The following is an 8,379-nucleotide window of genomic DNA, read 5'->3' as shown; positions in this document are numbered from 1 at the left end:
AAAAAAAAGAAAAAAAAAAAATCCCCTCCTATTTGAAGAAAGACACTTGGAGCGTTCGTGCTGTTTCCTCTCTGGTGTTTTATAGCTGGTGATGAAGCAGAAATGTTTTTTTTTGTTTGTTTGTTTTTTTAAAGAAAAAGGAAACCCCTTAGTTCCCGTTGGTGCGTCCTTGGTTCAGTTCCCACGACGTGCGTTCTCTCGGATCTCTCTGCTCCGTCCAAATGCCCCCCCAGCGAGCAGCGTCGGATGGTGACAAAAAGAGGCTGAGGAGCAGGAGAGAGGCAGCGGGCTTCGTGCACTCCGGACAGACGCTCCTGCCTCCCTTCCTTCCATCCTCTCTTTACGGGTCTCTCGGACTGACTGACTGACTGGATGGATGTCTCTCTGCCCTCCTGCCTTTTTCTTTTACGCTGCTCCAACAATAAACGCTGCGGCCGCGACGCAAGGCGGAGAGAGGAGTGGAGAAGGTCCTCGCTTGGTACTGAATTTGAATAACACCACGGGGTGATAAATGTCCATTGTACTGCTTAAGTAATGAATCTCCGCTGTCCTCTATGTCACACACACACACGCACACACACACACACAAACACACACACACGCCAGCAGCTGCGATGAGGGACCAGCAGCCCCTCTTAAAGACACAACAGCCCTATTTTCTACCCAAAAAGAGATTACAATCCCGACACTGTTTACTCTCTGACCGCACTGCATGACGTTTAGTGTTTGTCTTGTGCCCCCTCTCTTGTGTGAGCAAACTAGTGCAACGCTGTAACCAGGCACTTGGACATAAAGCGGTGCCTTCAGCGCAGCCATGTGCAGCCATTCTGCTGCAGAAAAGGGCAGCATACTGTAGGCCTGTGTGGCAAGTGTTGTCCGGAGTGACAGAAAATGAGTGGATTATATGACGCCCATGTGACAGGCGATTGATGGGGACAGGGGCTGCGTTGTCTTACATTTAAAATAACGATAAAATCCCACTTATAGTAGCTTTCATGCAAAAAGATGCAATAAAACAGCAAAAATAGTGCAAAACCCCTACGATCGTTTTGTATTGACTTAGCAATGCTTTGCACATCCTATTGCACTTTAAACTCCTTATATGTTGCACTTGTGCAGCTGTTTTTTTCCATTTATTTTAAAAGGTTAAATCTTTTAGCCCTCAAGCGCCCCTGGTATGAACTATGTGACCAATAAGATAATCAGTTGAAGTATTTTTACATGCCTTAAAAACAAAAGAACCAAATTAAAGAGCGTTTTGTCTGTGCATGCCCATATAGGCCTAACTGCATTTTAAGCAAACATCCTATCAACAGAGCTGGCACGCTCTTGTGGTCATGCGTAAAACGGTTGTATTAATGCCCCAGTGTGTGAGTATAATTCAAGAGGTAAGAAGTCTTGAGTGTCTCTCTCTATCAAGAAACTGGAATCTGAATCATGCCCATCCTCATGTCGTGCATATCAGCACTTTTGAATGCTGCGTCTGCGCTGCAGCTTTTTGATGCTTACAAACGCCTCCTCTCTCTCTCTCTCTCTAATAAATCATCCTGTCTGATCCCGCCCTGGGCGCAGGGGGTCCTCCTCTTTAAAGCTCAATCCGTTTTTTCCCTTTTCATCCTCCTGAAGAAGCAGAATTAACCTCTGCTGATCCACAGGGCCAGAGCCCCTCTCAGCCCCAGCCCGCCTCTCATTCATTCAGCCAGTCACTCATTCATTGCTCTTTTTTTGAGTGGTGAAAAGCAAATCCCTCCATCTCCACTCCTTTCTCTCTCCCTCTTTTTTGTCTTTTCATTCTCTGATTCTTCCAGAGGCGGGAAACCAGTAAGAAGTCAAGAGGGTCCACTTTCACTCTCACCTTGACATCCCTCACTTATGGCACTCAGGGTTTACTCTGGGTTATGGATCTGAGAAGTTTTGACACCCTCAGTTTATACTGTGAACCAGAACCACAGTGGAAATACTGTTGTAATGTTGTTGTTTTTTTTAATCTTGTGATCACATTAAAGATGCAGCAGGATGCAAGTTTGTTCTTTTGATCTAAATCTGTGTGGCAAAAACTGACAACTCAGCAAGTGATGCATACATGTCGGATCAGTTGCAGTATTACAAACTTTAGTTTAGTGGATGATAAACATTTCAATCTGCACATTAGTTTTCTGACAGCAAAATGTTAGAATATTAAAATACACTTTTCGCTTTAAGGTAAAAGTCTGAATCAAGTTTGACCCCTCAGTTCCTTTGGTTTGTGTTTTCTAAATTGTGTGTATTTAATTTGCTTCAGTTAGTGAGAAAACACAGCTGAATATGGACATCAACTTTGCAGTTTTAAAAAACCCAATCAAAACTATTATAGACTAAATAGCAACAAAAAAAAAAAAAATCAAACACAATCAACAATCTCCAGCTGTTGAATTAAGGCCTTTTAGCTCAGTAGCTTTCATGTTGGCTGTTAGTCTTGGTGGTGTATAGTAGGGGTGTGTGTGTACACACAGAAACAGTAGGGGACCGCTGCACTCTACGCAGGGGCCACTGTGCTTCCCTCCATTCACAAATCAATGTTTAACCCGCTGGCTAAAAGGCCTGGCAGGGGAGAGGGAGGCCCAGTCTGCGGGGTGGGCTATGAAACCATTCCATCGAGAGATGGAGAGGAGAGAGAGGACAAAGGGAACAGGGGAATCCTTAAAATAAACCTCCTCTGGTGAAGGCATTTCCTCCCTGCTGCTAGGGCATGGCTATAGAGGATGGAGCGCAGAGCAGAGAGGTTAGAGAGAGAGAGGCAACGCTGTGGCAGGGAATGTCATTGAAATTTATAGTGGGAGGCATGTTTAGGCAAGACAGGACACATAGAGTCAAATGGACAAAGAGGTACATTTGGGAAAAGAGTTTCGGAACAGGCTCAGTTCACAAACAAGTCCTTCATCTGCTGGAGCACTGATGTATTTTATTAAAAAGATCAACATGGGAGCAGCACTACACTAATTTCATCCTACAACCATGAAAAAAGTGGGATTAGTTCATTTGACATAGGCAGGAAATATGATGCACAACCAGGGGTTGAGACAGACGGAATAGCAGGAAGCCAATTACAGAGAGGCGTTGAAGTCTTAGGGCCGTGACACACAAGAGATACATTTTTAGCTTTCATTATAAACTAATTATGTGTGCCAGAGTCCAATAAGAACACGTTTTTTTTTTCTGTTTGCACATTCATTTACTTCTTGCATGTTACCAAGTTATAATTTTACTTATGGGTGAGTTTAACAATGTTCTTAATATCATAACCCCCATTTGTTTTATTGTCTGTTCTAACAGACAAGAGATTGCTTCAGGTGTTGTTAGGGGTCAAGGGGTTGACCTTGTGACCAGGCTTGACCAATGAAAGCACACTGCAAACATCAAAAACACACATGAGTGTGAGTGCAAAGAGCAAGTGTTTCTTGGTGTGACAAAAGTTGACTCATCAGAGATCAGGGATGTATTTAAAAGGCTGGATTGTAAAAGGGATCTTGAAGAATCACCAAGTGGTATAATGGCTAAGATTAAAAGATTAAAAAGAAAATTCTCATATAAATGCACAACAGAGTGTGTCCTGCTACTCTCTACTCAGGCCAATACACACTCCTGTTCCTCCTCTGCCACCACCACAACACACACACACACACTCCTTCCCCCCAAGCATGCCGCTGCCTAAACATTCCCCAGAATTCTTTGACAGTGGCTGCGCTGTTGCTTGGCAACGAGGCGACGGACAGCGTCATCCAGGGAGTAACAGAGAAGATGAGAAGCAGAGAAGTCTACACTAATCTCACCATTACTTTGTAGAGATCACGGGTGCTGGAGGGTGTTCACAAATATCCTGTAATTTGTTATTATTGTGTGAGTGTCTGCAAGATTTAAAGATACAAAAGTAATCCCACCTTTGATTAAGTGTGAAAGATTGAAGATTTTTTTGAGTTTTTAAAAGTTGAAAAAAGCTGAAATTCCTAAAGCATGCCTTTGCAATCGACATCTCTAAACTGGCTCTAAACTGTGGCACCATAAAAGTAGATGATGAGCTAAGGAGAATTTTTTTTTTCTGTTCAAAACCACTACTACTTCACTTTACACCAGACTGTAAGGCATCATACCTGCCATCATCTACTGTAAAATCAATTCACTGGGCAGGTATTTTATTAGACAACATTAAAATTGAATGCTTTTTTTTTTTTTTAAATCAAATCAAAAATTATAAATGTTTTGGTGATGTTGTGTTTCATATTCATGAGTGCAGATAATGCAATCATACCTGTATCACTGACCTCATAATCTCATTATTTCAGGCATTGCCGAAGCATTCGGTCTGAGCATCAGCTTCTTTGTGCTGACTAAGTGGTGCTGTGTAAAGACTGGTCTTGATGTACACAGGTCATTTTTTTTACAGAAGCAATTCTGTTTAAGTGCTTGAGTCAAACAGCAGTATTGGCCACCTGGGGTAAAAAAAAAAAAAAAAACATCAACGCCCAGCCCACTGGCCTGAAAGTCAATTTATCTATACTGCTGCCAGCTCCTCAACATCCCCACCTCACACTGTCAATTGTGACAAGAAACATGACGTCTGTAAGGTGACTTGAACATATTTTACACACACTGACTTGTCGCTTACTTAAATGTACAAAAACATTGTCACAGAAACACCTCTTGTTGGATAGGTTAGATCACTGAGATAAAGAGGAAACTCAACTAAAAATTGTGTTTCAACTAAATTATAATTCAATGTAATATAACTCTTTCATCAATGCAGCTAAATAGTGACAGTTTAGTGCAACAAAATGTGCACCTTAAAATCTCTTCTCCATTATCTGCTTAGTCACTAAAAGTAGATTTAAAAGATTTAAAGATTTGATTTTCTTGAAACTGTCTTAAAATGTTCCATAAACTCAAGTGGTCGTGGGTTTTCCTGAACCAACAGATGAATATATAATCACTCAGTTTAACATAAAACAAATAACTACAACTGCAGTTTACCAATAAGTAGATTGAGAAAAAAAAAGTAATTGATAGCAGTGCTGATTATCAACTGAACGGTAATTTATCGAAAGATGTAAATCATTCTATGGTTCCAGCATCTCACATGTGAAGTTCTGCTGCTTTTTATCATTGTGAAAGGAATACCACTGGGTTTTGGATGAGTCGATTATTCAAAAACAATAATCGAAATCATCATTATTGGAGTCACTATAGGTTTTCACCCTCTGTGCAAAGAAAACAATCACTGATTGGATATTTAGATAAAACACATGACTCCTTACATTGTGAAAACTTCACACCCCTGAGATACATGATGACATGGGAGGAGGCGAGCAGTCAGCGAGGCTGCTGTAGCTGCTGAGTAAGAGGGTATGTGCCACGGCTCAGACCCTGAGTGACAGGTATTGACCCACCCAGCCAAAAGACGTCTCTGTGGGAACGCTATTGATTATTGCCACAGCAATAAAGGTCCCGGAAGCTTGTGAGAATGTCACGACTCTCTGCTGCCTACCAGCCCCGGTCCCAACACACAAACACAAAGACAGAAACATTTTCACTTTGACACATCCTAACCTGCAGTCAGTCACTCTCTCACACTAACTAAAGTGTTCTGATTGGTTGAGATGTGCGTTTGTGTGAGTGTGACTGTGGATACATGCATCATGCAAGATAGTTTGGATTTATTTTGCTTGATGTTTAAGATATTTGTCAGTTAGATTTCTGCTGCCACTCCAGTGCAATGAGGTGAATGGGGTTAAATTTGTGGTGCTCGCAGCAATTACAAAGTTTTCCTGTGTTTAAAGAATCAGTGTCCCTGCTCCTCAGAATAATCTAATTAGAGAATTGTCTCTGAAAGTCACATTGCTCGGGCTCCCTGATAGCTCACATGGTAGAGCTGGCGCCCAATGTACCAAGGTTGATACCTTCCTGCTGCAGCCATGGGTTCCAATCCGACCTGTGGCCATTTACTGCGTGTCATCCCTCTCCTTGTCCATCTTCAGCTGTCCTTTCAAATAAAGACATAAAGCCCCCAAATATATATATATATATATACCAGAAAAGCACATTGCTTTGAATTTTCCAAATGTCCTTTAGAAACAAAACCCCATTAACCTGCATTGTATTAGGAAGGATGCAGACATCTCTGGGTTTGTTATTTCAAAACCTGCACAAATAAAACCAAAACAATCTGCATGGCATATACCACTAGAGGCTGCTAAGAAAATATGGGTTTTTTGTAATATAGGTGAACCAACCATTTAAGACACAGCACAAGTATATAGGCTTCAATAACTGCGGTTTATCCACTTTCTCTTTTCTCTTTTCCGTTTGTCTCCAGCAATCTGCTCAAAACAATGACGATTTTCTTTTTGTCTTTCTTTCTCACTCTTTCCTTCTCACACCCCCACACACAAACGCCATCTCCACCCTTGACCTCGCAGTGAAAAGTTAGTGCACCAGAGGTTGAACTCTCCCAGATCTGCCTCAGCCACAAATGCTGGGAAAGTGCCCCTGACATATGTATATGTGTGCATGCGAGTGTGTGTGAGCGTGGCAACACTTGGGGTGTCATGAATAGGAGAGATTTGACCCTCAACCTCCTGACCTGTCCACACAAACAGCCCCCTTTAACCCGGCTCCACTATTGTCAGCCATGACTGCCTTCGTTTATTCACAGAGCCCACCAAAAGAGTCAAAATTCATTATATACCACTTTGCTTATTATTTTCCACCCACATTTAGGCCTCTATGCCTCTCCTCATTTCTTCTCCTCTTTTTGCTTTTTTCACAGCCTCTGTCCTGTAGACCACAACTTCTGATCTTGAATTTTCACTTGAGTGCTGAGCTGAACACATTTCCATCTTTAAACTCAATATGGACTTACCTAACTCAATTTTCAGCTAAAAATGCCAAAATAAATTAATGCCTCACCTTAAATGCCAACAATTCTTTTGGGTAAATTAGCAGTTTTTAGCATTCACTAAAAATTTCACTTAAAATTATTTTTCCCAAACTGCTCCAATATTCATTACTTATTCTTAGAAAGTGAACGTGTTCTTCTTCTGACATAAGTGAGATTTAGATCTAACTGTGCATTATATATATACAGTATGAGTGTGGACATTGAACATGATTGAACATGATTTGACACTTTTTCTATCATTTAGAGAGTGATATTGTGTCTAATCTAATTAGATTAGATAATTCAAAGTCATTTTTGACAATGCTCTCTACAAACAAGTAATATGATTAAAACTCGGATATATCCAGTAATGAGCTTGAATCTTGTATTGCTTCATTTCTTTTGAACAGCCCTGACAACAGCTGTCAAAAGAGTTTCTCAAACTGGGCTCCAGGGGTTATTGAAGAGGTTCAAGGTGGTCCCCGGCAGGCAAACCTGAGCTGAACACTTGTGTTGATCCAATGTGTTAAGGAACACAATGGGAAGTGGGGACTGGAGATGCAGTGAAGTATATATCAGTTATGACCTCATTAGTGAGATACTATTAAATTAAAAGGAACCTACGTAAGATTGACAAATACCAGTGGATATTTATTTAAGGGAGTCCATTTTCCATCCATTTCTGGTTGGCATATTTCTTTTCTTTGTGACTGTGACTGCGACTGTGCCTTGTTCCTTTTGTAAGTGACCCAGAACACATTTAATCCCATGGCCTCATCTGTTCACAACTTTGAAAGTCACCCCATTCCTAAGTCCAGTGTGCCTGTCTTCTCCCACATCCTACACTCATGCATGGATTATATTGGAACCCAACCCAAATTCTGACCCTTTTATTTACTGAGGAACTAATCTCTGTTTTTTTAGCTCTTTCTCAACAATGGAAATCAACAGCACCTCTTCTCAGACCACTCAAGGCTAGAGGGCTGTGATAAATAAAGCCAGAGTGCAAATGTAAAATGACAAATTACAAGTTGTATTTAAAATGTCCTCGTGGCTGAATACCCGAAATTTGTCATGACTCCACTGACTCAGTGATGCCCCCCCCCCACCACCGCCAACATCCCAAGAATTCCAATGAATATTAGATTGTATGTCCGTCCCATTGATCATTGTTTCACAGATCAAGCCTCCGGTGTTTCCTACTTTAAACTCATTACTTAACCCTTCTTATGGGAGACTATACCCATGAGGCCCTGCTGCCACTGTGGCATTCCACCAGACTCCCCATGCTTCACACCACCCAACCCCACCTTTATAAACAAGAGCCTATTATCTTAAATCATTTGAAGGATTTAAGGTTATTTAATTTTCATTTACAGCCCAGGGTTGTTGTTCTCTTTATGCTATTCATAAAACAAACTAAATTTAAAAAATATTAACTGCAAAATTGATTATATATATATATATAT

The sequence above is a fragment of the Morone saxatilis genome, unplaced genomic scaffold (assembly GCF_004916995.1).
Source record: "Morone saxatilis isolate NCDOM2014 unplaced genomic scaffold, NCSU_SB_2.0 Contig21, whole genome shotgun sequence".
NCBI lineage: Eukaryota > Metazoa > Chordata > Actinopteri > Moronidae > Morone > Morone saxatilis.
The sequence above is the reverse complement of the archived record's forward strand: the minus strand, read 5'-3'. Positions refer to the sequence as shown.